The sequence below is a fragment of the Panthera leo genome, chromosome A1, assembly GCF_018350215.1.
Source record: "Panthera leo isolate Ple1 chromosome A1, P.leo_Ple1_pat1.1, whole genome shotgun sequence".
NCBI classification, from domain to species: domain Eukaryota; kingdom Metazoa; phylum Chordata; class Mammalia; order Carnivora; family Felidae; genus Panthera; species Panthera leo.
The window spans coordinates 8,841,348-8,868,560 of NC_056679.1; the positions used below are offsets into that span (position 1 = coordinate 8,841,348).

General features: G+C 49.6%; 1 protein-coding gene across 9 annotated transcripts in view; it reads right to left on the bottom strand.

The window, feature by feature from the left end:
• SLC7A1 (solute carrier family 7 member 1) overlaps positions 1-25,755 on the bottom strand; it is an 80,719-nt gene extending 54,964 nt beyond the window's left edge. For 2 of the 9 annotated variants that reach the window (XM_042942718.1, XM_042942490.1), the window contains exons 1-4: positions 16,648-17,410; positions 15,163-15,233; positions 4,009-4,152; positions 444-588 (exon numbers count right to left, since the gene is read on the bottom strand). The gene's annotated coding sequence lies outside the window, so the exon portion shown is untranslated. Of the gene's footprint in view, positions 1-443; positions 589-4,008; positions 4,153-12,005; positions 12,250-15,162; positions 15,234-16,647; positions 17,411-25,504 lie in introns of those variants that run through there. The other 7 variants (XM_042943094.1, XM_042942330.1, XM_042942655.1 and 4 more) reach the window with 5 other exon arrangements.
• Positions 25,756-27,213: the final 1,458 nt, after the last annotated feature.

Sequence of the window (27,213 nt, forward strand, 5' to 3'; positions counted from 1 at the left end):
CTAACAGGGAAGCTCCCTCACAGCCTCATATACACAATCACATTCCCTGGGCCAGCCAACAGGTGAAAATATCTGGTACCTCCAACCTGAGTGTGAATCCCTAGGCAGGTGCCTTCACAATGTCTCTGTGGTATAAAATGAAATGGCTGCTGTGTGCAGAGGTCCCTCTTCTGAACATTCTCTGCCCACAAACTGGGCTTGGAAGACAATGCCAGGACTCCGTGCACCTGGGTGGGAAGGCCTGGCAACTCCTATCAAGCTACATTACTGACTTTAAGTCACACCGAGTGGAAGGTCATTTTCCTATGTCCGATTTTATATCTGCTCACTGATCTGAGGAATCAGAAGGCCTGCCTGGCCCTAGCTGTGTGATCTTGGGCAAGTCACTTGACTTCTCTGTTTCAGTCTTATCACCCGAAAACTGGGATAAGGATACTACTTACCTCACCTACACCTCACCCCATCGCTGCCTCTTCTCTACTGTGAAAAATCAAGGAAGACAGAGGCAAGATAGAAATGAAAATCTCAGATGAAACTGGATTCAAAATTTGGTAGGCAAGTCACTTCTCTGAGCTTCCTTCCTCCCCTCTGCAAGATGAAGAGAATAGTAATAATAGCTACTTCAGAGTTTGAGGAGGCTCAAATGAATTAAAACGTACAATGCACACAAGAGCACCTGGCACATAGTAAGTGCTGTATCTTTGCTATTATTATGAGTTCCTTAATTTACAAGAGGTCTCATTAAGAGCCAACTCGTGAAGCGATGTGAAGATTAAGTACTCAGAATAACTGTGCATTTATTATATGAAGGCATTTGGTAATTGACAAAGCACTATTCAAATATATAGGTAAGGGGTGCCTGCGTGGCTCAGTCGGTTAAGCGTCCGACTTCAGCTCAGGTCATGATCTCACAGTCCGTGAGTTCGAGACCCGCATCGGGCTCTGTGCTGACAGCTCGGAGCCTGGAGCCTGCTTCGGATTCTGTGTCCCCCTCTCTCTCTGCCCCTCCCCTGCTCATGCTCTGTCTCTCTCTGTCTCAAAAACAAATAAAAACATTTTTTAAAAATTAAAAAACAAAAACAAACATATAGGTTAAAACATACATAGGTTAAACCTATGTATGTTTAGGTTTAGGTTTAACATAGGTTTGTTAAGGTTTAACATATGTATGTTTAGGTTTAACATAGGTTGAAACCTAAAACATAGGTTGACAGTCTGATTTATTTCTATCTACCCTCTAATTCAGATGCTAAAAGACTCCAGAGCTATTGCTTAGAAATATGTAAATTGACTTAAAACTATTAAAAATATAAATATATTGGGGCACCTGGGTGGCTCAGTCGGTTGAGCGTCCGACTTCGGGTCAGGTCATGATTTCACAGTCTGTGAGTTCGAGCCCCGCGTCGGGCTCGGTGCTGACAGCTCAGAGCCTGGAGCCTGTTTCAGATTCTGTGTCTCCCACTCTCTCTGACCCTCCCCTGTTAATGCTCTGTTTCTCTCGGTCTCAAAAATAAAGAAAACATTAAAAAAAATTCTTTTAAATATTTACATATAAATATATTAACTATATATGTATAAACAATATAATTAACAATGACTGGGTCTTTAGCCACTCGCTTTTATTTTAAAATACTTCAATATCCCGGTTTCTGCAGCACTAAGACCGATGTTCTCTGCAGCGTGTGTGTTGGGGGCTGGCAGTGACCGTAGCCGTTCTAGATCTCAGTTGCGTCATTGAGGTGCCAGGAAATGCTCAGTGAGTGCCCCTTGAGGAGTGAGCAGGTCACATGCTTCAGGCCGTGTGTCACTCCCCCTGGACAACGCCACACCAGCCAGAGACCTTTTCGTCGGTTTGGCTCTTGGGCCAAACCTGGAAGTTTTCGCCTCCATTTAGAAAAATAAAATGCTTTCCTTCACCTGCTCTACCACAGGGGCGGCTCCTGTGACTTCTTCCACTCTGAACTCAGGCGGGAAAGAATGCCCAGTCAAGAGGCCACTTTCCTCCTTCCAGGAGGTCTGGACACTCACAAAGCCCAGTTATTTGTTTTGCCAAACTGTGTATACATTGAATGGAAATGTTTGTTTTCCATGTCCCACTTTACGTCTCTAAAGACAAATGATTAAAGAATATTTCAGGGACGCTTTTTTTTTGCTCATCCCCTCCAACCTGGTTGTATCAAGCAGCCTCGCTTCCTGCCTTTTAACTCACATTCTGTCGGCACATCATCCACTCTTCTTTGTTGACCTTTACGTGTACAATGTCGCTTCAAAACCCTTCTTCAAAGGAAAGGTCAAAGTGAAATGTCACCGGGAAGGATGCCAGATGGCCAGAGGCCAGGCGGGCACCGGCTCCCGGCGCTGAGGTTACCTGTGGGGTGTGCAACGAGGTGCCAAAGGCAGGGAAAGAGGCACCACAGCTGGACCACCTCATCTAACGCCCCAGAAAGCCCTGTCCTCCAGCCCTGGCCCCCGGCCCTCAGGGCAGAGTAGGACCCTTCATCCAAGAGGCACTTCCTGAGCGTTCCATCACACGTGCACTCTGTTAGGAACGGCACGGTACAGAGAAAGCTACGGGGTCCCTGCGCTAGGGGGGCCTGTAATTTAACAGGGAACAAAGGACATATGAAGAAGCGTAGAGAGAGAACGCGAAGGTGGATTTCAGAAGGACAGAGGGTTGGGGAGCTGAGAGCCACCCCTATGGAGGGGACTGCCAAAGGAGAGTGGGACTAGAAAGGAAGGAAGTTGCAGGTGGTGGGGGGGAAGGAAGGGCCAACGGGATGCAACGAAACACTGAACGTAGAGGCAGGAGGTGAGAGCAAGATAGAGTGAACTCTAGAACCGCAAGCCTGCTTGACAGGGAGACTGAGGATTCCTCGAGAAGCGATGTCCAGAGACAAAAGTGGGCAGCGAATCCCAAGTCTGGGTTTGGAAGCACCAAGGTGAGGTGAGATGAGGTGGCCCTGACGGTCTGAGTCTGCCACTCTCTCTTTGCTCTGGTTCATAATATACTAAGGGGTTAGAAGCATATGAGGGAAGAGAATTAGCAACACAATAGACCGAGGATACCACCTAGAAACAACTGACACGGACACACAGAAGCCAACTCAGTGAAACTTCAACTCTGCAAACCATGATCTAGGAAAAGTCAGACGTGGATGGAACGAGATGCACAGAACAAAGAGGGGCGGAAGCTAAACGGAGTGAAATCTGCTATAGATAAGGGCTGACGTGTGCAGAAAAACCTTTCCTGAAAATGGAAATGGAAAATAATTTACCCTGATGAGAATAATTTCTGAAAACTGCAAAACTTAGGTGGCTTATCTGCGCTCCAAAAAAACCTAACTGACTTGAGCCGAAGCGCACTCAGGGAAAAATTTTCATCAAAAATTTACCTGGGATGATACTGCTGATAAAATGTGTACATTCGCAAAGTCAAAATAACCTCAGATCAAACCTGTGTGTCCAGCAGAGCCCAGAGGCCTACCTGCAAACAGCTGGATGTGTGCAAGTCCGAAATGGAGGCCTCCCTGTGAGAGGTGAGTGTTGACAGGGAGAGGCCTTGTCCCTGGGAGACAAGGAGGGAGCATCACACTAGTGAATAGGAAAAGAGCAATTCCAGAAAGAGTTACGGACCCTCTAGGAGGAAGGGGTGTGGCTCCGTGCATCTCTCTGCCGGCCACACCATCACCTTGTGGCCAGAAGCCACAACACAGAGGAGGGTATTCATGCCAGCCTGGCAGAGAGTTACTAGATCAAACATAGGACATCCAGTTAAATCTGAATTTCATGCGAAGAAAGAATAATGCTTTAGTAGAAGTATGTCCCAAATGTATCATAATTGTGTCCCAAATATGCCAACAAATACTTTTTGCGGTTAAAAAAAACGGGATACTAAAAAAGTAGCCAGTGCTTATGTATAACCCAAATTTAACTGGGCGGCCAGTATTTTTATTTGCTAAATCCAGGAAGCCTAGCTTGGTGATGACGGCTCGGGTCTGAGCTCCTCACCTTGTTGCCTTCGGCCATCAGCCCTGATTTCCAGACTACCTCTCTGCAAAGGCTCTTCCCCAGCCCTAGCAGAGAGGGGGGACTCCCCCTTACACGCTGTGAGTGCAGGGAGCCTGCTGCAACAGACCCAGAAAAGGAGAGATTCTGCAGGAAAAAGGAATGACCAACCATATTATACATTTCAGAGAGACAACATGGCGTGAGCACTGACGACCGATCACAGAATCTAACTGGAAAAAAGAGGCAACGGAAAGCAGTTTTAGTATAATAATAAGAGCCTACTTTTCAGGCGAAAGCAGGTGGTGAGAACATGACATTCACTCTAGTTAGCTTCATCATTAAAAAAAAAAGGGGTGTCAGCCAACTGCTTCCACCTTCACAGCATCTGCAGAGAACCCCAAGAAATCACGCCCCAGACGGGCAAGCACTTGGGTCACTCGGTGTTAGCACCCACAGGCACGCAAACAGCGCTTGCTGAATGAATGAATGAATGAATGAATGCATGCATGCATAAACTCTACACTTCTCAAAAAGCTTGTTCTAAATTTGGAAATCTTACGTTTATCGAAAACGCGAGTCTAGGGTAAATCTGAACGTTTCATGGCAGTGTCACCACAGTGGCCAGCTAATATTCTTTGCTCTTTGATTGGTCAGCCGAGGATTATCTGTACTAGGAATCACAAGGGTCTGTGCTGGGCCTGCACCAAACAAATGAACAAAAACACCTGCTACTCCACCTGATGAAGCACATGTTAAGATTCACATGAATCAAGCAGAGAAGAAAGGCCACCACCTCCCAAACTGAAGTGAATCTGGTTCAGAGCGCAATTTTTTTTCTAGGCCCCTTTGTGTAACCGTTGCAACTGTTTTCTTCAGTTACAGGAGCGCTTAATCAAACAAACATCTAAAAACAGCACAATTTTCTTATTTAAACATAAAAGTATTTTCAACCCTGCACCAATTTCCCTTGATCTGTGTTGGAAGGAATCCCAGGGACGCCTTACCAAAACAATAAACTTAAAAAAAAAAATGACATATATTTTCATAAAGAGTACTGTATGTATACTGCTTCTAACTTGGGATAAATCCCCAGTATATTCTGAATTTTTAAAAAGAACGCTTTATTTGCTTTGCTACTGTGGAACTTTCCATTCTGCTAAAAGGCCCCAAATTTAGAATTTACAAACAAACCTTGCCTGGACAAAGTGAAAGCTGTACTTAGCTTATGGATATGCTAACTCCTGGCATAAAACAAACGCTCAATAGCTCTGCCGCCAGACTTCAGGTACTTAATGACAGAGTTAGAAGACGTAGGCTCGAAGGAAGTTTATGTACAAATTAAACCAAAGGTTTTTCGTACCAGCACCTGAAAGGTTTAAATGCCAGACGGAGTCTACGTTCTCAGTACTAATTTTTCCAAGTTGGTCCCAAGGAATAGATCTGCGTCCCGACACGGAGGACACTGGTGCCAGCTCTGGCCGCCTGCCACTGCCGTGTGACTTCCAAGCAAGGGCTCCAGAGCTCCCCAGGCAGAGCTGAAGGTACGCTTTCTGGTATCCTCTTCACCAAACATCACTGACGCTTAACGTTGCCTACTGCAGCCGTAAATGAGAGCATTAACTCGTGAGCCCGGCAGAGGCAGGAAACGCTATGCATTCTGCAGGTGGAAAGCACCGCCAACTGCCTCCGACAGATAAGACGGACCAGTTCTCTCACAGCTGGGAATTCATGCAACTGACGTGCTTCCCAGGGTCCCAAACTCTCCCTCCTTCCCAAGGGCACACCAACAATACCACCTTCGACAAACCTGTACTTTGTGGACCTGCACAGTGTCCACGCTGGAAGGGAGCTGAGCTGCTCGGGGCCGTCTGCCACACACCTGCACCGACGGGCTGCCGTACCCGTTCATCTGCTGGGGAACCTTGTTGGAGGAGTGGGCTGGGGTTTTCCTGGACAACAAATGCATCATCTCTACCACCATTAGAAGGCAAACAGAAAAATAGGGAGTGATCTACACCGGGAATGAACATCTACTGCCCGACTGCTAAGTGTGCAGCCGAGAGCACGGGTCAGCCACTGCCTGGGCTCTCAGACACCCTGGGAGCTGGGAGCTGCCTGAAGGATGAGCAGAACGAGGCTGGGTACAGGTCGCCGTGTCTGGAGCGAAAGTCGAAACCCAGGTCTGTCTGGGACCCAAAGTCATCCAGGGAGCTCTAGGTCAGAAGAGTCCCTGCCCTTGTATCCACGGCTGATCTTTTAAATTAATGACCTAAATTTAAATGCCAACATGAAACTTTATAAACTATCAACAGTGAAACACAGGTCAATTCTAGAATTCGAATAAAGTTCCAAACATAATGTAGCCTTTTTCTTTTCTTTCTTTTTTTTTTTTTCAAGTCTGCTTTGGTTAAAGGTACAGCGACCTCGACAGTCAGGTGGGGCTGAAGGCTTGAAGGCTCCCCTTTGCCTGTGCCTCTTCTCTGAGGCCACCCTCCCTCCAGGGCAGACCACTCCTGATGGCATCCTGGGCTTTCTCCGCAGCTCTGGCCAGTGAGCTGGCTGCACTCCAGCTCTAACTCCATGCTGCCACCCAACTGGGTCAGGGTTAGTCGGAGCAGGGCACCTCTCTCAATGGCTCCCACGGTCAGAGCCAAATGCAGGAGCCAGCAGCAAGTACCCCACTGGGGGTGGGAGAGGGTGTGGAGGGCACGGAGCAGCCAGAGGAGTGAGGAACAGGCACTAACCGCAGGGCAGCGGTGCCTGCATGGGGGTGGCCTTCTGCGGTCCCAGGTAAGGGAGGGCAAGGTGGAGAACACCCAGGAGAGAGCCAAGGAATCTCCTGGAATTTGGTTCCAAGAGGGGGCTGTGTCCATCTTGGGGCTGCAACTCACTTTACAAGAACCACAGAATGTAAGTAAGACAACTCAAGGGGGGAAGAAAATTACAGAGAGGGAAGGAGGCAAACTGTAAGAGACTCTATTTTTAAATACTGAGAACAAACTGAGGGTTGATGGGGGGTGGGGGAGAAGGGAAACTGGGTGATGGGCATTGAGGAGGGCACCTGTTGGGATGAGCACTAGGTGTTGTATGGAAACCAAATTGACAGAAAATTATATTTATTAAAAAAAAAAAAAAAAAGACAACTCAGATGGGCCTCCCAGGTACAAAGTCTGTCCTGCTCCTGTCCAAAATGCCAGGCAGCCCAGATCTGGAGAACCGAGAACGTTAAGAAATAACATCTCAGTCAAACTTGGCGTGCTCTGGACAAGAGTCCTGTCTTCAGAGAAGCTCACAAAGCAAGCTTTGTAAGCAGGCACGTCCCACGATAGCATTTGCAAAAGATCGGTGATAAACCCCAAGCATCCCTGGCTCCATCCAACTATCAAGAAGGACATTCTTCTTGAGCCCGCTGCCCTTTTCTGCCTCTACTACCTCTGGTTCTGTCCATTTGTTACCAGCGGCAGAAAGCACTATTTTTCTTTTAAATTTTCTTACTGAAGAATAATTTTTTAATTTATTTTTTAATTTATTTTTTTAAGTAGACTTCGCACCCAGCACGGAGCCCAACGTGGGGCTCAAACTCACGACCCTGAGATCAAGACCTGAGCTGAGATCAAGAGTTGGACGCTCAGCCGACTGAGGCACCCAAGAGCCCCAAGCACTATTTGCTTTGTATTTATCCTAAGACATTTTGAAGTCCTGACAAGGGACAGCCTCTGACTTCCAGAAATGGCCGATAAATCTGCAGGCTCACCTTGCCCTGGCCTACGGGAGCTTCAAACTCTGGTCACACCTCTTTTTCCTGGTATTGCCACACTGGGCAGTCCCAAATCTTCCAGTAAACCCTCCCACAAACTCTCCTCCATTCTCAAACAAGGCCAAAGCCTCTGGAACTCAAAGACTAAAAATTTCCCCTCTTCTGTAATACAACCCTTATCGGATTTCTGTCCAGAGGGCAGATATTTAAGACTTCTGAACTTCGGCTGTACAAGTGAAATCTTTTTTTGCAAATTTGACTCTTTGCCATCCTTTGTCCTCCTTTGAACCTTATATGAACCCGGTGGCACAGCGGAGTGTGCTGTTTGATACACCGGTGTGTTATTTTTATGTACGCACATCTGCATATCTAAATCAGAAAGCTCGATCATCAGCCGGATCACGTCCACTAAGGCAAATCTAAAGGACCCTGGACAGAACGCCCTTAAGAAGAGGGGGGCGGGGGGGGAGTCCTTGAAGTTGAAGCCCGCGAAAGGTGCCCAATGTCCCGCCATCTGTCCCCAGGCGGGTCTGCCCCAGGAAGCAGCCGCCAAGGGAATGCTGCCCCAAGCGGAGACAAAGGCGAGTCCGGGACCCTCCGCCCTCCACTGCTATTTCTCCCTGGACGTCAGGTGCTCCGCGCAGTCTGAAGACCCACGGCCGGAGAAGCGGTGACCCTTCGATACCCCCCATACTGGCTCCCTGTCACAGCCTGTCAAAAGCAGCATGAGAAAGAGTCACGCGTGCCCTTTTCTCTGCATGTGATGCGAGGAAGCAGGCAAGAACCTGTCCCTTCTCTTTCAGGCTTTTTTCTTCATTCCACTAAGGAGAAATAAGTCTCTCAGAGGAGGTGGGGGAGAAGCAGAAGCAAGAACACGGTGAAGGGTTTTCCGTAAACACCGTTTCCGCAGCAGAAGACCACCGTCTGGAGACGACAACACGGAGCCTCGGAGGGGCTCTGCGCCCGCTGCTGCTGCTGAAGGGCTCACCCTAAAGTCAGGCAGGGTGGCTTCACGGGCGAGTTTGCTTTCTGTTTCCTTTGATGGGGGCTGTATATATTTTGACGTGTATGGCTGGCGAGTCCTGGGAAAAATCACGTCTCTCGAGCTTCCTCCCTGGTGAGATAGCGTGGGACTGGGCTGCTCATGACCTATCCCGACATTCCAGAACCTCCGCAGGAGACGCCCCGCACAAGAGGACACTGCTGCCAAGGGCCTGACACCGGTGGCCGGCTGCCCCTGCTGGAAAGTTCTTGCCCTTGCCCAAGGGTAAACATCCACAAGTGCCGTGCGGGACCTCGAAACACTTGGTCCAAACTCCTCACTCTTCCCTGAGATGCACTTAGGGAACGCACAATTCGGACCAGCACGGGCTCTTCTGGAAGACTGCTAAGGGGGAAGGGGTGAGAGTGTGGTGGACCGTGGGGATGCTGGTTGCCAGGTCCTTCTGTTTTTTTTCTTACGGGAGCCATTGTGTTCCCCCTGGCTGCAGTAGTCACCCGGCTCATCATTTCTGGACTAACACAGACAAGGGGACGCTTCTTAGCGAAGACCTTTGCGCCAACCTAACACCAAACCATCTGTTTTCCACTACATCAGATTACTACCGTTCCCACTCCACACCCACTTTTATGGTATGGACACCAAGCCGCACGGAGCTCTTTAGCAGCTCCATAATCATGGAACGTCACCAACTTCCTGCTTAGGGCCGGAAACCCCAAAGACAGTCTCCTGGTCCAATCTCATCTGAATGCGAAAGCAGAAAATGTGGCCTTCCTTGGAGAGGAAGACGTGATAAATCCCCAGGGGGACCCTGCGGCTGGGCAGCAAAAGACAAAGGACCTTCGGCGCTAACCACCTCTCATCAAGCCATGTTTAGAGCCCGTGCTTCCTCTCTGCGTCTGACGTCCTTGCACATTCAGAAAAAAAACCCGTATTCTGGGGCGCCTGGGTGGCTCAGTCGGTTGGGCGTCCGACTTCGGCTCAGGTCATGATCTCACAGTTTGTGAGTTCGAGCCCCGCATCGGGCTCTGTGCTGACAGCCTGCATCCTGGAGCCTGCTGGATTCTGTTTCCCCCTCTCTCTGCCCCTCCCCTGTTCATGCTCAGTCTCTATCACTCAATAATGAATAAACATTAAAAAAATTAAAAAAAAAAACAAACCAAAACCCGTATTCTACAAGTTACCCCTCGTATTCAGACAACACACAGACGGGCATGGAGAGAACATGCGCTGGATGGTATACACAGCCTTCTCCTTTACAAGGCGTTTTTATACCTTAAAACAGGTCTTAATTTCCTTACCTGGCCGCTTTGCTGAACTATAAAGCCCTGTCTCTGCCAAGGCGAGAGTGCTACAGAGCCGATTGACTATTCACAGGCCCAACTGCAAAGTTTCCCCCGGGTAATTCATTGCTCATCTGAAGGCCTGGTGAGACAAATAAGCAACGTGCAGGTTTCTACAGACTGGGAAGTGTAAACCGCCCTCTACACCCCCGTATGAGATGCCATAAATTAAGGCTGGTTTTCTCAAAGAAACGATGCCGTCATGGGATTTCATGCAGAAGGCAAAATGCAGAAGGTACGAGAGGGCATGGAGTGCGGGGCAGCGGTCAGTCCCCTCCACACCCTGACCGCACCATCACCACTGCCGTTCCTGGACCTCCCTACAGAGTCCAGTCTTGGCTCACGAGTTTTTACAGAAGCGATTACAAGCCCAAATTTAGAGGAAAAAAAATGTAAATGATGCTTTTATATACCATTTGACAGAAAGATTTCTAATGAGCATATGAATTAATGAACCAGACAACACAGCAAAAATAAAACTCACACTCACTGAATTTAATACCATTTAATTCCTGTTGCTTCTTCCTCACGCCTCCCCCCCCCTCCCGCTTTTGTATCCTTGTGAAAAGGTATCAACACATTTTGGAGGGCTTCTGGATGTTTTCACCCCATCTGCAGTGAAACATGGGGAAACAGGACCATATCAGAGCTTTTGGAGAAACCGTTCTGCCTTGCTTTCTTCCCTACTTTCAATGTCCCAGTGCAAATACGTGTACTAAGCACAAACCTTCTAACTGAAAGACTGTCAAAAGCAGGTAAGTTCTCCCCCAACTATTCCAAGTCTCTCCCCTTGGCCAAGCCAGCGCCCCTGGGAGGCCGAAGACGGACAGGATTCACGGACAAGCACCCCTTTTACCTTCAGCCATCCATTCCTACGACTGCCTAAAACCAAACACACCGAACCGCAAGGGGGCTTAAACCCCTGAGCGTCCGCCCAGACACGGGCCCTCCTTTGCCAAGTGGCATCCTGGTTTAAGGTCTTCCGAGCAGGGGACGCGGAACCTCGCCGCCTGCAGCCGCTCTGGCACCGCCATGCCCCCGTCCGTTGGCACGTCTCCCCCCCACCCCTTAATTAGAAAGCGCCTGACATCCATCTCTTGCATGAAGAATTTCCTGACTAAGAGAAAACAAGTAGCAACCTCTCCTGAGCCCACGTGCACCACTCCCCAGCCTTCTGGAGGAATCACTTTTGAGTGTTAATTTACACCTCCTCCTCCACCAGCAAAGTAACAACACATGTATGTGCAACCTCAGCAACTGGATGTTTCACTTGGCAGGACCCTCCCACGCCTACTGCAGCTTAACCCTTTATAGGCCAGCCAACCCTGATATAAAATACATAGCTCACATTTATTCAATACCGGGCAATGTTCTAAACTCACTTTATCTCTTTGATCCTCAACACAGCCTACGACGTGGGGACTGTCACTTTCACCATTTTTCGAATGGGGAAACTGAGGCACGGAGCTGCAGACGGTCGTGCACACAGACCTCCTGAAATGGGGTCGGGTTGCTGGCCACCTTGCGGAAGCATCCTAAACCATAGTGGGCTTTTTTAAATTATTTTTTTTAATGTTTGTATTTATTTTTGAGACAGAGAGAGACAGAGCATGAGCAGGGGAGGGGCAGAGAGAGAGGGAGACACAGAATCTGAAGCCGGCTCCAGGCTCTGAGCTGTCAGCACAGAGCCCGACGCGGGGCTCGAACTCACGAACCGCGAGACTGGGACCTGAGCCGAAGTCGGACGCTCAACCGACTGAGCCACCCAGGCGCCCCTGTTATTTAGTTCTTGCATCTCCTTTCATGTTGTGCCGTCCCTCTCCTGCTGCCAGGGCCTCAGCTGCCACTTGTCCCATGGTGAGGAGCCCCACCTCTGCTGACGATTACCACTTCCTACCTGCAGTCGGCTGTCAACAGATAACCAGGCCAGTCAGACCTGAGTACACCCCTCCCGCCCCAAGGGCACTGAAGCATGCAGCTCTGTGACAGGCGCCTCAGTTCTTGAAAAGGTGTCTTCTGAGCATCTGCTCCACACCAGGGACCGCTTCCAGGTTCTGGAGCCACATGTGCCCGGGCCCTGTCCCGGGGAGCTGGAGGTCTCCTCGCTTCATTCCAGGTTCCGGCAGTTTTATGGATGCCTGCTAGTCCAAGAGATCCCAGGAGCTGGTTAGACACGCCCACCCCGGACCTGCTTTTCAGGGAGGCTCCCCAGGGGAGGATCTCTGTGCACGTACTGGGCCGGGTGGTTAAAGGACACCTGAAGTTTGACTTTAGGCTATGAAAGCCTCTATTTTATTTCACTTACACGCTTGCTGAAACGTATTCCTTTTCTGTCTTTAATGCCTGCCCCATTACATCTGCCCAATCCATATGTGTGTACCTACTCCATGCTTTCTAGATAGTGACGGAGGAGTAAAAGTAATAATGAAGGAGCGTATCGCAAAATCCAGTGACAGTGGAAGTCTCTTGCTTTGGGTACTACATTTCCAGAAACAAAATACTACATGCTTAGTCTCAACCCCAGGTTCAGATTTCTATTTTATTAGTGTACAACCGCATCTGTAGGTGCAGGCCGTTGGTGAAGTCTAGGCCTAGCAGGGCTATGGCCTCAGACCATGGAATGAAAATTTTTTTTTAATGTTTATTTATTTTTGACAGAGAGAGAGAGAGACAGAGCATGAGCAGGGGAGGGGCAGAGAGGGCGGGGGGGGGGGGTGAGACACAGAATCTGAAGCAGGTTTCAGGCTCTCGGCTGACAGCACAGAGCCCAACGCGGGCCTCGAACTCACAAACCGTGAGATCATGACCTGAGCTGACGTCTGACGTTCAACCAAGTGAGCCTCCAGGCTGTGGAATTTTAAAGGAGCCTACATCCATGCCCACACACGTAACAAAGTGGACCACGCGGTCCTGCTAGCTCAAGAGCAGCTGTTGTCTGGCAGCAAGAACAATTCTAGGGAGAAGGGGACGGAACCACAGTTTCTGAATCACTGCTCCTTTGAATTTGGGGCTGCATTGCTTGTTCCCACAACGCATCAGGATGGAGGGATCACTCCCATCCCTCTCTCCTTGCTCCCGTTGTCTCTCCAGGGCAAATGGTATTTCCTTCCTGTGCACAGCCACATACCTAGCTGGAAAGAGACCCCTCCTGAGGTGCCAACACCCCTAAGCCCTTAAGAGGCCCCAAATCTCCCACCAGCTCAAAGGCTCTCCAGGGTGATTCAGCAAGAGCTCCCTTGCAGATCCTCAAGGCAAAACAGTCAACAGGCAGCCGGGAGCAACGGGAAAGTGCTGGGACTTTGTGCGGAGTATGTTCTCCTCCCCAGCCTCTGCCCCCATTCGAAGTCACCCAAGAAATCCAGAATGGCAATCCCCCTGCCTTGACTCACCAGACATAGACCTGAGAGAATCCTACCACAAACTACACCTGATAACTTTCCAAAATTCTGATTGTACCCAACTCTGACAGTAGGAAGACTTTCTTCCCAGTTCAATTCAGATAACCCAAAGAATTAATGAATGGTCTTGCCTAATATCATCCAAAATTGCCCTCTAGAAAGAAAGAAATGTCTTCCAACAAAAGTATTTTTTTAAAGCAAAACTAGCTGCTACAAATTTGAGATTATAGATTTATGGGGGATGTGTTAAGCCATTAAAATCATAGATTATCCCCTAATTCGCATAATACTAACATATCTAAGATCATAAAATCAAGTTCATGATGATTCTTCTCAAATAGTATCAACAGTGGTGGTAATATCTGCATCGTGCCGAAGAGTTTTTAAAAGACTGTAAACTAAGTGCTCTATATGCTTTTATAGAGGAGCATAATAAATAAAAGAAGTTTACAAGAAACAAGGACAGATATTTGTACAATGTTTCAACAAAGTAGGCAATTTATCTTCTTCTGGTTCTGTTCTTTTACCATGCTTTTGTTCCTACAATCAATTCCCTTGATTTACAATTGTTTTAAGGATTATATACACAGGCTTGTCCTTAAAAAATATTTATTTTCTAGGCAAAAAAAAAAAAAAAAAATTCAAACAATTCTCAGGTAAGATGTACGTTTATGTAAAACCCATTCTAACTTTTCAAGGAAAACTAATGGCACCATTGCTATTGCTAATGTTATAACACACTGTTCAATTTTAATCCACCAGACTTAGGAGTCCAAAAATTAATATTTCTATTAGAGTATCTTTTCTCCCTCTTCTTCCTATAAATCCTTAACTCTAAAAGGCTCATTGTTCAGATAGGTTCTTCCTCAACTCATAATGAATACAATAAATTAAAAAAAAAAAAAAAAAGGCTTTTCAAAGTGCTGAAACTAACAAACTCTGAGCCATCTCTGAAAATTCACACACAGCCTGACCGGGCCACCTTCAAAACCACCAGCATGTGAGGTCAGCGAAGGCAAGAGCCATCTAGTTTGCATCAGCAGGAAACCACAGGAGGAATTCATACAGGTCTTGCCCTGTGTCCCCATTCACCTTGTTGGGAATCGTCACAAACAAGAAATGTCCACTTCGGTTAGAAACTCCCACGCCACCACGAAAAGAAACCTCTACCCTCTGGCTGTCTCTGTCCAAACCAGTCTGGACAGAGAATTACGCCCAGGCCCAAGCCCAGGGAACCTGAAATTCAGGACATCAAGGCGGAGTGGCAGGTGGGTTCGAGGGCTAGCGTGCCCAAGCCTAACAGTGTTTGCAAACTGCAAGTTGCCACCAGCATTTTTTTTTCACGCAAGAGAAACAAAAAGTATCGGAGTGCACCGCAGGTACAAGAATGGGTGCTGTTTCACAAAAACTTTCATTTAAATCTACAGACGTGTATGTGCCTGTGTGTGTACTTGATCACAGGATACACTGATTTCTTACTGTGGATTGCAGCCAGAGGAGTCTGAAAGCCTCCACCCTCAGGAGAACCACTGTGCGGGCACAACCAGCCCTATCCCAAACACAGCCTGAAGGAAGCCTTCCCAAAGACCAGGTTTCCAGAACCCTGTGTGGAGGGCAGGTGGAAAGGCAGCCAGCACAGCTCTGAAAACTAAGTACCTGTGTCCTTCTGATATGAACGAAACGATATCACCAGAGAGCGGTATGGGCAGCTGGAACATGCATCCTCCCTGCAAAAAAATCACGACATCAGGGCCATTTTCAAAGCTAACCTACCTTGCAGGTAAGAATGCGACGCTGTGTCGTTACAGAACTTATAAATTAGAAATCAGGACATCGTGTAGGTGTCTCTTGGTAGGACTGATGCTTAAAGATGAGACATCCTAGACAAATCAGGTAAAAATTCTCAACAGGACAGGACAAGCCACTCTGATGGTACATCAGCTACAGAGTATGTAAAAAGATGTTGTAATTTTACCCCATCTGTGAAAGTGCCTAATAGCCAACCCAGGAAAAATTTAATATTCTGATACTCTAATTTCAACACAACAGGATTATTTGAAAACTAGAAATGTCAAAGTCACTCATTCGTAGCCTGATTGGTACTGAAGCACAAAATGTGGCACATATTTGTACCAAAAAAACCCCCAAAATAAACCCCAAACAGAGATGCCAGGGCAAAAGTACAATAAAAATCTAAAATATTTATTATTCTTTCCACCTGCCAAAATGTTACTATTTAGCCCAAAGACATTTCCTCCTTTAGAACACTACTGTTTCACTAATTATGAAAATATTTATTTAACAAATACTTGTGGAGCACCACTTTAGGTGCTACGTACAGAGCAGTGAACAAACCAAAGTCCAATTTTAATAGTGTTTTCTTTCTGCGCAAATACATAGACCTCAGATAAGATAACGCTGAACACAGAAAATTGTATCCAGACTTCACTTTCACTTTCGACAGCAAAGTTTTTCCATAACATCAAATATTCTTTGAAAATACCATTTTTGGGAGCACCTGGATGGCTCAGTCAGTTCAGCGTCTGACTTCAGCTCAGGTCATGATCTCCCGGTTGGTGAGTTCGAGCCCCACATCGGGCTCTGTGCTGACAGCTCAGAGCCTGGAGCCTGCTTCGGATTCTTTGTCTCGCTCTCTCTCTGCCCCTCCCCTGCTCACCCTCTGTCTCTCTGTCTCTGTCTCTCTCTCAGAAGTAAACATTAAAAAAAGAAAGAAAGAAAGAAAATACCATTTTGGGGGCGCGTAGACGGCTCAGTCGGTTAAGCGTCCAACTCTTGATTTCGGCTCAGGTCATGATCTCACGGTTCATGAATTCGAGCCCTGCATCGGGCTCTGCGCTGACAGTGCAGAGCCTGCCTGGGATTCTGTCTCCCTTTCTCTCTACCTCTCCCTCTCTCCTGTGCTCTCTCTCTCTCTCTCAAAATACATAAATACATAAAAAAAAAACACACACACATTTTCAATGGCTACATAATATTCCATTCTACATGGTGTCATAATTTACCAAAAGACATTTCTAAATGCTTACCACAAGACAAAAATACAAACAAGAGACACAGTCAAATATAGCATGTAAAACCTAGATTTAGGACCTTAGGTAGGGGAGACCAATACAATCTTACCAACTCACAGACCCCGGGCAGCGGACGTCAACACGGCGACACCTTCCTCACCTTGCACCACATGAAGGTCTAATTTGTGAATCTCCCTTTATAAGCCTCACTCCCTCTTTGATCCAAGAGAACATTGTCTGCACAGAACAATACGTTTTCATTTCAATTTCCCTTCTTTTCAGGAAAGGAAATGTTTGCACTTCAAAGGGTTTCTTTGAAGAGCAGCCCTCCGGGTCCTGGCCCATCCAGGTTAGGAGTTCCGTGGCCTCAGCGGGGCGTCCACCATCTGGGCGTCTGCCCACCGTGTCACTCTCAAGGCCAGCTCCTTCAAGGAGAGGGTCTGGTGCAGGAGAAGAAAAAATAAACACATGGAAAAACACTTGAGGCTTTTGATCACGCCCTTCAGAAGCCCTTTTTCACACATAATGTAGGACTACAGCTCAGGGAAACTGAGGTCCAAAGGATGGGAAGCCGTGGACGTCGCAGCTTCTTGGAACAAAACCACTCAGCAAAGTCCCCTTCGGGGCCAGGAAAAAGTGAGCCCCTTTCAGTTACTGCTGGTAATGACTAAGGGCGTGGCCTGGATAAATGAAATGCGGGAGCAAGATCCACCCTTCACATGGAAGTTTTGGAACTTTCCCCTAGAAACTTGAGGGCAGCACAGTTACTAACAAAGAGCAAAATTCACAATGTGGAATTTCACCTCTGGGAGCCTAGGTGGCTCAGTGGGTTGAGTGTCCAACTCTTGATTTTGGCTCAGGTCATGATGCCAGGGTCGTGAGATCAAGCCCTGCATCAGGCTCCACACTGAGCACAGAGCCTGCTTAAGATTCTCTCTCCCCCGCCTCTGCCCTCTCCCCTGTCCGTGCACTCTCTCTAAAATAAATTAAAAAATAAAAAAGAAGAAGAATTTGGCCCGATTTCTCCACTGGCCCACTTGTGGGGGCCCAAGAGGTTCAACAACAGGCAAGCCTAACAACCATGTTAAATAACCACAAATTATCTGCCAAGCGGCCAGTGCCATTTCTTGGATCGAGGCCCCGTGCCCAACCTCCCCTTCTGCCAAGTCTAGGAAGTCAGGGGTACATAGCGGACAAGAGAGGACCTGCAACATTTCTTTTCAAGTCTTGAACAAGTTCTGGGTACTAAGGATCTCCACTCTCGCCTGCCCCGAGGTGGTTCAGTTCAGCTGCTCAGGGGGGCGACCGCCCAAGAAGTGGGCAGGAGCAGGAAAGATTCCACTCTGCCCAGCTCCAGACAGGGAGCCCGCTCCTCCTCACAGCCCAAGGATGCCATGGGCTCCTGCCCTGGGTGTTTGGGGTGCAGGTCTGGGTGACCAGGTCACCCTGAGTGGAAGTCTTCCACTCACCTTTCTGCAAGCCCCTTACCTAGCCTGGCGCTAAGCTCCTGCACTGGAATAACAAATGGTTTTTGTTTTCCCGTTCTCTTCTATTTTGCTGGTTTCCAAATTTTTCACAATGAGCATTCTAACACTCAGAAACAATTTTTCTTAAAGACCCTTATGAGATTGGAGTGCCTGTGTGGCTCAGTCGACTAAGGGTCAGACTTTGGCTCAGGTCATGATCTCATGGCCGGTGAGTTCGAGCCCCGCATCAGGCTCTCTGCTGTCAGCAAGAGCCCGCTTAGGATCCCCTGTCCCCCCCCCCCACCCCAGGCCTGTCCTGTGTGCACTCTCTCTCTCTCAAAAATAAACATTTTTTTTTTTTAATTTTTTTTTTTTAACGTTTTATTTTTGGGACAGAGAGAGACAGAGCATGAACGGGGGAGGGGCAGAGAGAGAGAGAGACACAGAATCGGAAGCAGGCTCCAGGCTCTGAGCCATCAGGCCAGAGCCCGACGCGGGGCTCGAACTCACGGACCGCGAGATCGTGACCTGAGCTGAAGTCGGACGCTCAACCGACTGAGCCACCCAGGCGCCCCAGAAATAAACATTTTCTAAAAAGAGGCTTATGAGAAATTTAGACCACAGTTCCTCTGAAAGATCCCCTCCCATACACACTAAAGTCATATATATTTTTATGCATCTACACATTAATTCTATGTAGAGAGAGATGGCTATAAAGGACGTTATCTGGACAAGTGGAAGTTGAATACGGACCGTGGACTAGATAGCAACGTAAATCAAATGTGTATCAATGTTCAGTTTCCTGATTCAGATAACACACCGTGGTCATGCAAGAAAACATCCTTATTCTTAGGAAATACACACTGAAGGATGTAGGGGTAGGGTAAATAAAAGGCATGATGTCTTCAGCTTACTCTCAAATCACTCAGGGAAAAAAAAACGCATATAGGTGTGTGCAGACAGATCAATGGAGATAAAGCCATAGATACCTACATAGAAGAATAGAAGGAAAAAGTTAAAGAATGGGTTAATTTAAGAAAGGGGTACACAGGGCTTCCTTGTACTACTGCAACTTTTAAGTTTGAAACGTTATACAAACAAGGTGGGGAGGGCACAGGAGAAATGGAGAAAGGCAGGAGGGGGTTGGAACACTTCCCTCCCTCCACCTGCCAGCTTCATGGCCCTGGCTGCTACCCTGCCTGGGACAGCCAGCCTCAGCACACTGATCAACAGAGTCAAGACCTGGGTCTCCAGAGGGCGGCCGACTCCGTCCCACACGCCGTCCCTGGTTCCCACAGAGGGCTCTCCTCCCTGCAGAGGGCTCTCCTCGAGCCAAGACGGCTGGACGTGCAGGAGTAAAACAGGGCTCTCCCGTGGCCTGGGCCGCAAGTCCCATATCCATTCTGCTCCAGTGACGAGGATGCCAAACTGCGACCCAGGGAGACTGCGGCCCTCCTGACGTCCGACACCCACGCCGGCTCCCCGTCTGGACACCTCCCTGCACAGCTGTCCGGGGCACCAGAGCTCCAGCCGTGCCACGAACACAGGGCTCCGCTCTGGGCACAGAGGGGGGGAAGCGCTGTGTTCCAGGCCAGCGGGAGTGGAGGAAAAGCAGGGCACCGTCCAGTGGCACGGCGGGCTCCGCAGCTCCGGGACTCGCTCAGAAACAAGGGGGGCGTGGGGCTGAGCGGCCGCGGGTGCACGGGCTGAAACCTCAGGCCTGGCACTGCCTGCTGCGTGTGCGTGCCAGAACGCGGTCCCAGGAGAGGCCGGGGCCCGTACAGGCTGCCGCAAACAGCCCTAAGGCACACTGACGGTCGGGACTCTGAGCCGGGCCCCTAGGGGTCCAATCCTCGCTCTGCCACCGACTGCCCGAGCGCGTGCCTGTGGGCAACTTGCACCACTTCTCAGGGCTTCCGTTTCCCATCTCTCAAAATAGTGGCATCAACCTCACTGGGCGGCTATGAGGATTCCGTGAAGACACAGAATGCCAAGTACACAGTGAGTACTCACCACGCGCTTGTGATTCTTCATCTTACCCTGCCCTGGGCCTCTCCCTTCCTTCCTATTTGATGTAACAGACTCTGGCTAATGGTACTTGGTAGACAGATAAGAAGACACAGAAGAAAAGAACATTTCCAAGCTGACCTTAAGATGGGAAGACAACAGTTACAACACCGCGATGAAGCAACAGTAAGAGCGGGTAAGAGCGGGTTTGCGCCCTTCCCTCCCACTGCTGCCCCCCGCCCCGAAGCGTCCACCACCTCCACCCCAAGGCACTTAGGGGATCCCACGTTGCCACCTCAAGGAAGAGAGGAAATAAGGTGGAAAACAGAGATGGCTCTAACTGTGTGGCTACGGTTTTCAAACTCAAAGCCGTCAGGGTAATTTGGACAAAGTATGTGGGGGATCAGGATGACTGACGAGGGCAGATCACCCCAGCACGCACGCGCACACACCCCCACCCTGTTACTCACATACGCGTGCACACACGGACACACACCAGCAAGCACCGAGAATGAGGCTGTGAGCTCCGCTTTCCAGAGGGACAAGGAGTGGCTAAACCCAAAGTGCGTGGATCTGACATCTAAAGGAACCTGACCTCCAACACACCCAGAGCAGTCCCTGATCCCCAGAGGGCTTATGGTTGCAAGGTCACCGAGGCAGTCAGAGCCAACACAGCCCCAGAGACCGTGGTTCCTCCCCGCCATATCTCCCTTCCCCATTGTAGCAAAAAGGCCACAGAATGACCTCAACTGTAAAAGGACAGTGGTAGAGACCGCCCTCCAGGTCTAAAGGGGACAATGATACAGGAACTAAGGTCATATCCACAGATCCTAGACCTGGGTCAGCAGATGCCTCAAAAGCTCAATGTCCCCCCAAAACCTTGGCACTATGTCCGAGCCCCGCAATACAGACACAATTGCAAGGGAAAGGGACTGTGTTTTAACCCCCTGGCAAAATGGGAGACTGAAACAAACTTGTCCTAGGAATTACTTTTCTCCACACCTAAATCAAAGAACTGAGCTTTCTTTCCAGTATAATAGTTACCATTTATTTGAAGCACTTGGTATGTACCAGAAGCCGTGTCAAGTACATAACATAGATTAGCTCATTTAAATCCTCTCAATCCTACAAGGTTGGCACTAAGAGCCGATTATTATGCCAACAATATGGAAAAGACTTCAAGTATGAAAAATACGATAGGAAAGGCACTTATCCTGTAAGCAGACCGCACTCCAGGACCCAGAACTTTCTGCATGACAAGATCCATGGCATCTCCTTTGACCCCGCAGTGCATGGCCCCGTGGGGAACTCAGGGTGGCCACGCAGAGCAGAGGCTACCCCCCTGCAGCCAGAGTCTCTAGACCACCTGCTAAGTGGTCTCTACAATGGAGAACTCGCTACGCATGGAGAACACAGCATGCAGGTCCCATTCCTAAACAAACGGGAAAATATTTAGTTGTTCTCACAGTCAAGAACGTTATCTGAACAAATATTCTGGAGAAAGCACTATAGCAGAAATATGGAATGTTAAGGGAACACAACCGCCCATGCCCTCTGCGCCTCCAGAAAAAGGGAGAAAAGGCTGACAATCCACTCAGGAAAAAGGGAGAGAGGATACAGAACTACACACGGCCCAACTAAGGGACGCTCTTCTACCTCCAGAAACGTCCACCTGGCAGCAGCCTTTGAAGGCTTCCCTGAGCTTGACTTCTGGTTCCCATAATCAGAATAACAGACTGGTAATAGAAAGAACTTACTCCACGGAAGAAATCTAAATGTATTGATTTGGGACCTTGACTCTTCTAAAGTACACTATGGAAGTCATAGTTTGTGAGCTTCTTTGCTGTGAGGCCGAGGGAAGGCTTCCCCAGTCTGTGGATGGAGCAGGTCTACTGAGTTGGGAGAGTCTAAATGCTCTGGGAGCTGCACGCAGAGTAGCAAAGCGAGTACTCCAGAAGCCTAGGGTTGGTACTACTCGTCCTGGGCTCCCCAAAGCAACCTCCTTCAGGGCACATCATCTCAGGCTCCACTGAAGCTGTAAAGGCCTCTAACCACACACGGCTCTAACTTGTTTACAGTTTGTTCACCAAATGTACGATCTGGTAGTCCGAACAGTTACTGACAATCAACAGAGGGGGAAAGCCAAAGAACAGACACTGGGTGTGGCAGGATGGGTCAACTCTATGCCAGAATCAATCCTAATGTCCAGAAAGGTCTTTCCTACAGCCTATGCTTCTGGGAGGAATGAATCCAGACCAATGGGTAACGTAAAGGGCTTCACTCACAGCGCTGCCAATGCGTATCTGAAGGAATGCCTTTAGAATGGAATGAACACATTTAGCAGTCCACCAAATCGTTTTACCAATCTGTTGCCCATTCTTCTGACCCACAGGTGGCAAATGCACTAAACCTCCCGTGATAAATCAGGGCGCAGTTTGAACAACTGCAGGGGTGCTTATATTCAAAGCTTCTTTGGAGTCAGCATTGGGGATGGGGGGGGGAGGGTGGATTATGGAGAAAGAGAAAAGAAAAGCCCCTAAAGTTTGACCTAAATCGTTGTGCTGGATAGAACCTTGGCCGGGGATCCGATGCCAGCGACCCAAGGCACAAGAAACCCCCGGAAGGCAGGTGCCCTGAAGACCCAAGAATGAAAAAGGAGGCACACCCCACGTGGCAGAGGTCCCCATCCCGGCAGTGGGACGAACCCACGGCCAAGGAGTCCACTGGAGGGTGGTAGGGAAGCACAGGGAGTCTGCAAGCACAAAGAGATCCCCCAGTTAGGTGTGAGCCAGCAAGAAAGCTAGGTGAAAAGGAAGATGGTCAGCAACCTGGGAGAGGTGGCTGTGACACAGTCATGCATTTGTGAGAAGGGGCCCCAAGAGGACAGATCTAGTTCAGCTCTGCCCCTTGAGGATGGAAACACCTAAAAACAGTCAGTTGTGACTTAAGGGAAAAAAAAAAAAAAAAAAAAAGGTCCTTCCCAACATGCTCTTTCCTCTACCTTCCCCATCCCGTTAATACGGCAGTTCTACTCCTTGGAACTGTATTTAACTTCTTTCACGCCACACATGGAATCCACTGGCCAAGCCTGTTGAGTCTCCCTTTAAAATCTACAGATGGAACAAGGAGCTAAGTCTAGAGCTGGGGCAGAACTCAACCACCTCCGGTTTCTACCACCTCCACCCCGGTCCAAGTCGCCACCACCTCTCAAGGAAACGACACATGGCCACTCTCTCTTCTGCACAAATAACCTGGAGCTGGATTTTATTCCAGACTTAAGTTACACAAGTCTCTGAACTGGTCTCCAGGCTTCTATGCCTGCCTACTTCCCCCCCACCTCTGTCTCTTCTTCACAAACACTTCAAGTAATCCTCTGATGGTTCTCCGCTTCATCTAAAGTAAAAGCAGAGTGCTCACGGTCCATGAGATCTGCCCTCAACTGGAACAAGGCAGTGGTAGAGACAGCCCCCAGGCCCAAAGAAGCCAATGACACAGAAAAACACGAGGGTCCCGTCCACAGGTCCTGCTTGGAGTGAGGACCAAGAACCAGGTGGAATGATGAATAACTACGTGATGCCTACGGGTTAGAGGAAAATGTTTCTCTCTATAACAAGGACGGACTTATTCCTATTTCAAATTCCTCCCTAGGATTAATAAACCAGTACCTCCAAATACATAGTAATGGAAAGGGATGAATCCAGTTAGACACAATGCTGGCCTCTCCAACATAGTTACATTATTTTTACTTGCCTTAGGCAAAAAGAAACTCCAGACTAGAACAATCAATAAACATGTATTTTTACCGAATATAATTAATATGCGTCTTAGAATTCAAGCTCCCCAAGGTCAGCAATCTTGTCTTCCAAGCCTTTTCCGCTACAGCAAATAGTTATACACATAAGAGCACTCAGGTGGCTCAAAACCAGATTCAAACAACCGTGTACATTTCTGATCTCTATGAAGTTTTGTCCTGTTAGTCAGAACCCCCTCAACACTCTTTAGATTTCTTTATAATGACCAAATCTGATCTTAATATGCTAAACCTTTAGAAACTATTTTAAGCCATTGTTGACTTTGTTCCCTAACTTCTATTCTGATTGTGTGTGACTTAAATGAGACCTTTTGTTTTAATGACAGAGGGTGTGTTCATATAAAAATAACGATAATTTCCACTGAGACCAACTAAAAATATCAGGGGAATAAATGTATCATGGTTTCCTATTATCTGAACCAAACATAAAGGACAAGAAATGTTACGATAACTCCCTAATAAATTATAATTCCAATTAAAGACAACGAGGAAATTCAACCACAGGCCAAACGTACACAGTTCTGCCCGGTCAAATTTTAAAGAGCACATTTTTAGGGAAATACACCAGGGACTGAAATCCCAACCCTCTCCTCCTGTACCTAAACCTGCAATAAAACACAACCGTAGGTTAATTCTACAGGAGAGCCTGACCCTGTGTATTGGGAGGTGTAGTTTTCTTGCTGAAGGCACATGTCTGTATCCTAATCTTAACAAGTCAAACAGCACTCCTATCTCCCACACTCGCTGAAAAGAGGAAGGAGCTAAAATAAAATAGCACGCTGCTGTAGTACTACAGCCTCACGGCTGCTCTGTGTACACACGGGTTTAGAACGCCTGCCTGACCTGCTCAGTCTGGGACGTTTCCTACTACGCAGAAAGGAACACACTGCGAATAGGTTGTCTTTATTAAGCCGGAAGAACTTCCTCTCGCTCCAGACCATCTGGAAGGCTTGAAGAACTCAGCCTTCGCAGGTCAAATCTAGTCACGAGGAAGCCCACCCAGGGGGGGCGGAACTTGCCCGAAATAACCCTGGAGACTCAGACAAGAGGTGTCGACGGGCCGGGGAGTGACACGAGGTCTAGGGAAGAGAGGTGGGCGCCGCAGGCAGGGTGCGGGGGTGAACCGCTATCCCCAGGCGGGCCACCTGCCGCGGGACCACCCCCCCCCCCCCCCCCCGCGGCCGCAGGGCGGGCTCCCACCGCTGCGATGACACATCGCGGACCTCGTGGCGGGGCGGGGTGCTCCGCTCCGCGCCATGTAAGGGCAGGCCTCCGGATGCCTCCCGGGCCGGCCCGCGTGCCCGCTCCGGCTCTCGCCCCCTGCCCACCGCGACCACCCCGAGCGTCCCGGCGCGGGGTCGCTGGCCGGCGCGCGCGCGCGGCCGGCATCACGGCGGCGCCGGGTCGTCCACGCTTACTCACTCGGTGTTGCATCATGCACCACACCGCGCCTTCAGGGAACCAAAATGGACTCCGGTGGCGGAGACAGCCGCATGGGCACCGGCCCCGCGCGCACAGCCCCGCGCCCGCCCTGCCCTCGCCCACCCCGGAGGATGCCGGCGCCCCGGGCGCCCGCCCCTCCCCGCGCCGCCCTCCCGCGGCCCCACGCGGCGCCGGGGGCCCCTCCAAGGTGACCCGGACCCGGGCAGCCGCCCTGGCGCCGGCGGGGGCCGGGCACTCACCGCGGCGGCGGCGGGCGGGCGGACTGCCGGTGGCAGGATGCGGACCGGTCCTCCGAGGGACTCAGGCACGCGCGGCCGGACGACGGCGGCTCGGACGGAGGCGCGGCGCGCGGGGAGCGGGAGCTGCGGGGAGCGGATGCCGGCTGGCCTCGCGCCCCGCGCCGCAGATGACCGGAGGCTCACACCTGCCCGCGCTGACTGAATGGAGCGTGGAGGGCGGGCGGGCTCCGGCGCCGGGTTTCATCAGCCGTGCGCCCGGCCCCCCGCCCCTAGCGCCCGCCCCCGGGCCCTGGCAGCCTCGGGCCCGCTCGCGCGCGTCACCGCCGGGCACCAATGGGAGTGCGGCGCGGTGGCGGCGGCGGGCCCGGGGCGGCGGCCGGGGCGGGGCGGGGGGCGGGGCGGGGCGTCTTCGCGCCCTGCGCCCGGACCTGGGGTTCCCCCGGCGGGCGGGCCGGCCGGGCGGTGCCTCCCGGAGCTTTCGCGGCTGCCCCGCCCTCTTGTTGCCATAGCCCAGCCAATCGGAGCCCGCGGCGCGACCGCATCCTCCCGTCCTCTGACAGCCCGTCCGCGCGGGCCAGGGCCGGTGCCGCGGGCTCTGCAGTGCCACCCCGAGCGGAGCTGACACCGAGCTCGAGTCCAGTGTTCCTTTTCCAGAAATGAAACGTGTGAGAGGCGCTTCAAGGTTTCGTTTTGTTTTGTTCTTAATAAATCTTCATTTCTTTGTCATTGGATTGTTTTATCATTTGCTATTCCTGTGTTTTTAATGAGTAACTTATCCTCACCCTTTGCCAGGAAGCCTGAATCTGCCTGGGTCCCTTAGCAGTAGGACAAGCACACCTGACCGGGTGGCTTGATCCCAGCGGCTTACTTCCAGAGTTACTCTTCCGGAGATGGCAAAAACTTTAGAACCGAACCCCACAGTGCTCACCTAACAAGCTCCCTGTTTACTGTCTCTCTTTGCTGCAAAAACCCACGCAAGAATCACAGCCTATAAAGATCCAGTAATCTGTGACACGGGAGGCATGAACGGGTCAGAGAATCCCGCCAGCCTCCTAACTTTGTAAGAAAACAGAAAAACGATAGCACAGTGTTCATGACCTTGGAATCCTTTCCACACCTTCTAAACACACCCCCTTAAGAAAGGTTTTAATGAACACACAGAAATGGGCTAATACTGGTAATGCACTGTGAACAGTGTTTGGTGTCCTAATAAGCAACTAGGTGTGTGTTGTTTCAAAACGAATTTCAGTTTCAGCTGTATGGTGCTGAAACCATCTGCTGGCGTTGCATTATGGAGGTCTCCCAGGCTGGAGCTCTTCCTGAATCCCACACAGCTTCCTTCACTTGCTCATAATGCCATCAAAGGATGTCCCCTTCCCACAGAAGGAAGCCTGGTGTGATTCAGGGACCATCCTCTTTGCCTTTGTACCAGATCTGGATTTGAATCTGAATTCTACCATTTGCTGTGTGGTCTTCTTTGAGCTATTCCACCTCTGTTTGGAGCATCTAAACCTTATGTTCTTTTTTTTTTTTAAACCCTATATTCTTATCAGAAGTCTATCCCTTAGTGTTTGAAATATGACTGTGGGATTTTTTTTTTTTAAGACTCTTGGCAGTAAAATAGAATTTAGAAGGCTGTAGAGGTGCCCTGCTTGGACAACACAGAGAGGGTACATACAGTTAAGATGTGTACATTCTAAAAGCAAGTA